Source organism: Pteropus alecto, unplaced genomic scaffold, assembly GCF_000325575.1.
Source record: "Pteropus alecto unplaced genomic scaffold, ASM32557v1 scaffold13, whole genome shotgun sequence".
NCBI lineage: Eukaryota > Metazoa > Chordata > Mammalia > Chiroptera > Pteropodidae > Pteropus > Pteropus alecto.
This window is the reverse complement of record NW_006434373.1, coordinates 6,921,860-6,926,489: the sequence shown is the minus strand read 5'-3', so window position 1 is coordinate 6,926,489 and position 4,630 is coordinate 6,921,860. Positions and strand designations below refer to the sequence as shown.

At 29.6% G+C, this 4,630-nt stretch overlaps 1 pseudogene; it reads right to left on the bottom strand.

The window, feature by feature from the left end:
• Positions 1-3,693: 3,693 nt before the first annotated feature.
• LOC112477839 lies at positions 3,694-3,812 on the bottom strand (annotated as a pseudogene).
• Between the last annotated feature and the right edge of the window lie 818 nt (positions 3,813-4,630).

Here is a 4,630-nt window from a genome sequence, read left to right as displayed (position 1 = left end):
AGGATGACCAGGATGAAATTATCCAAAAACCAGTGTACCATTGGACTATGTAGCAAAAGAAAATGAAATATTATTATTAAAAAAATTTATGTAGTTTAGATTACACATAATAATCTAATGTTTTAAAAAACTTATTAGTACATTTGATAAAAATATTTTTTCTTTTAAGTTAGTGTCATATTGACTACATTGGTATCTAGTTTCTTTATTTCTAATGATAGCTAAAAATTATAAAATTTATTTTGAAAAATATTGTAGGGTAGATAGAAAAAAGAGAAGAAGCTTGCAGGTGGAAGACATTATTTAGATGAATATAATTAAGACATATTGTTTATCTAGAACTTCCAAGAAATGTAGTTTTAGACACATTAACTCTTTATATACTTGAATCTAGAACTCTGGGCTACCTGTCCTTTAACAATACTTATTTAATACATATATCTCCAAAATGTTTTGTATATTGTCTCTTCTCTTATGCAAATGCACTCAGTTCTATGCGCTTAGTTTTTTATGAATTTCGGTTAGCTTGAGGTTCTACTTGAGTACTGATTTGAAGAATTTCTGAAGAGAGCAAGGATGTTTGTGTTTACGATTAATATAACAGTGTCGTCATGTTCTGGAATTTGTGCCTTTCATCTCTCGTGTCATTTTAATTCCCACATAGACTATCGATGGTTATAAAAGTTAGTGTACACTGAGGTTAAACATTTTCAGAATTTTAATCTTGCTCTGAAGCTTCTGCTTGTTTCATTTCTTACTTTGTTTAGCTTTATTCATGTATTTTCTCCCATGGTTTACTGACTAGTGAAGATTGATTTCAATAGACATTACCAATTGAAGTGTTCATTTTCTTGGGCTAGTGAATGGGTCAGTAACACTAAATCCTCAAATATCCACAGAGATTCTTGGCTATTTTGATCAGCATTCATATTTGGAAAAATTCTCTTATTACTAGAAATGAGCTATGTGAGAAGTTTGAATACAGTAGTTATACAGCTAGTTTGAAAATAAAACACTGCAGTAAAGTCACATGGTAAATATCAATTGCTTGAAAAATATGGTGACTTTTGCATTTTTTTGAAGAAGAGAAAAACAAACAAACAAAAACATTCATTTCTAGAATACTGATTCAAGGCACCTTCAGCGTGACAGCTCGCAAAGACACCTAGATAATCAAACTGCTTGGCATTTTGGCACTTACACAAATGTCCATCTCCCTCTTCAATTTCCCCCGGGAGTAGAGAGCAAGCCTGGCTACAGAGCAATTGGCTGTCTCTCCCTGGATGTCCTTCAAACAGATAATGTGCTGGAGGGGACTATGTTTCATTCTGCACATTCCCTAGAAAAGAAATGTCACACAAAAGTAAACAGGAGAAGGTTAATAAAGTGAAAAGAGGAGAGTGTGTTCAAAATCCTAGAACACATTTGCTGAGACTCATAATATTGATAGATTTCTTTTTCTTTAACTAGTGAGTTCTTTATGAAAGAACCAGGAATTATATATGAGATTCATTGAAAATACATAAGAAATATATACATTAATATAGAATAATATATCTTATAGCATTATCTATTTGCTATCTTATATATAATTTTTTAAAATGTATTTTATAACTAATATTATCTATTCTCAACTAAGTGGTTATAAATCATTCTTAAATATTACTCATTCTTTTTACAAGATAAATTATTTATCATCCAGTATTATCATATTATTCTTTCGGGCACTTTGAATGGTATATTTAGAACAGAAACACGCCTCATTTTATAGAAATTTGATCAAGTCAATAAGATAGAACTTAACAAAAAATATTATGGGTATTATGAGATCTGAGAAAATGTAAAATTTTGAAGGTGCCTGAAGGGATGTTGCAATTTATGCAGCATTAGCATAGCCAGGCAAAATGTTTTTAAAAGAGTTTACTGTTGTTGTTATTGTTTTTTCTGTTTTATTTTGTCTTATTTTGCTTTGTTTTGTTTTGTTTTGCAAAAATACATTTCAGAAAGTTGTTGGAATAGATAGGAAGGCTGAGGCCTTTTTGAAAGATGAAATAATTGACTTTATATGGTAAGAAGTATTTCTATTGTTTCTGTTAAATTTGTTCTCATGTTAAATGAAATTAAGAACAACTCATTTTGAACAAAATAGCTAACCTTTTTCTTAGCCTTCCTTTAGAAACTTAATAAGTAATGTCATAACTATGACTGTGTGATACAGAGAATGGAGAAACAACACAAATAAATGAAATAGACTAAATTAGTGATAATTTTTAGGTTGGCCAGTGTAACAATGGTGGTGATATTGTGCAGAGCATAAAAAATTGAGAGAAACCAGCAGCTGACAAAATTATGGAGAACAAACTTATAGTATCCTGTAACCTACATGAGTTGGGTTCTACTTTCTCTTCCCTTTTTTACTATAAGAGGTCAATTCTGGAAGTTTTTTCAGTTCAAAGTCTTTCCAAAGAATGCATTAAAAAAATTCACACTAGCAGATACTATTATTGACATGTTTATAAAAATAAGACATTTTAGTCAAAAAATTATAATAAATAATTTTACAATATTCATTGAGGAATAAGAGCATCAAACAAAACTGCTAGTTTAACCTTGAGGCTCAGTGCTGGTGGTTAGGAAGGCATAGTTACACTTGTGTTTGCATCCTATACAGTTTGCTCAATTCAAAAATCAGTAACATATTCTAGTAAAACTTTTATTTGTTAAACTTAAACATAGGTGCACATCACATTCTTTGTCATTTTAAAGTGTAGTTTTTAGACTTTTCACAGTAACAGTAACAATATTTATTAAATTATTTCATTAACCTTAAGAAAATATCAATATTGTATTCAATTAAAAAAAAACAATTTTTGTTATATAGTCTTATTAGTTTCTAATAAAGGTAAAGAAAGTAAAATGATAAATTTTAGCATACAATTCTGTATTTTTGTTTTTAATTATCAATAGAGATAAATATGCATAAACTTGAAAAAAAATAATATGTGTGCCTATGAATTTATATTCAAGTTCTTTAAGAAAGGTTTTATTTATTTGTTTAAAATTCTGGTCACACATTAGATGTCTTAATGTGGATGTCACCATATGAGAAAATACATAGTATGAGAAGAATAGAGATTCGATTTTCTCGACATTTTTTCTTCATCAGTGTTACTAGTACCCGGTCAACCTCAGATTCACCAGGTCTTTCTGGGAATTTAATACCAATTTTCTCAATCTCCACTGAGTCTCAAATTTCGATGCTAATACAGAAAGGGTCCATTTAAATGACAATCACACAAGTAGGAAAGCTATGCCAAGGTATTATTCCTTATGCCAGACTGATACCAAATTTCATGCTTTTTTCACAACGCAGGACCTTTGATCTATTAAAACAGTTTTTTTTTTTTTAACATTTTGCAGAATAGAAATGTTTAAGGCTTAACTTATTTTTAAGTCTACCTGAGGCTATAAATTGTGATAATCTATTCATTTAAGTATCCTGTCTACAGCTTTTCCTAGAAAACTCTAACAACTGATAGTTCAGGGTTTTTAAAAATTATTTATTTATTTATTTATTTATTTATTTATTTATTTATTTTTATTTTTTATTTTTTGTAGGCGAAGCAACCCTTGGTTGACCTCACAGATTGTAAGGACCTTGACAGCTTACAATCCCTTATTTTTTATTTTTTACACCTATAACACCTGGTCTTCCTAGGTAGTCTCCCATCCAAGTACTAACCAGGCCTGACCCCGCTTAGCTTCCGAGATCAGAGGGGATGGGGCTTGTTCAGGGTGGCACGGCTGTAGGCAGTGTAGGTTTTTTAAAACCTTTGATGAAAACATTATAAATCAAATTTTAATTCTCCAATCAGAAAAAAATGAGCATGACACTATTAGGACATAACATGATTGTCTTACATAAAATGTAGTTATTGTTTGCATCTACTCATCATACTATGTAGAATTATGTAGTAAATTCTATGTGAACTTTGCCCATTCAGTGGCACAGGAATAATAAAAACAAAACCAACAAAACAAAAGCAAAATTACTAATTCGATCCACTTTCAAATTTGACTGGAAAAGGGAATTAAGCAATATATTATAATCTTCTGACTTTGGAAAGTTGATGTTTCAAATACTCATGTCTATTTGTCTTATCACATCACTCTAATAACCATATGTAGCTGAAACAGTGAAAAGAGCATTTATATTTCTAGTGTCTTTTATTACATTATATATATGATTGTCACAAACTTCAAAAGGTGGGGGACACGGTGTTGACATTGGCCTGGGGTAACTTCACTGTTAGATGCTTATGAAGCACATTAATATAAGAAACAGATATGTTAAATGATAAATTATTTATCATTATATTACATAGTTTATTATTGAAATAAAACACGTAGACGTTATTAAACTAATGGACTAAACATTTTAATTAGACATGTTTTAAAAAATTCTCTTCCTGACATTTTCTTTAAACAAAATCTTAAAAATGATATATAATACAAGCATCTTAAAGAATTATTAAATAAAATATGTCACAATAACTGAACATCAACTATATAATTTGGAGATTTAACCATGTGATTTTGTGTCTATTCAAGTTTTGTTTACATAATTTTT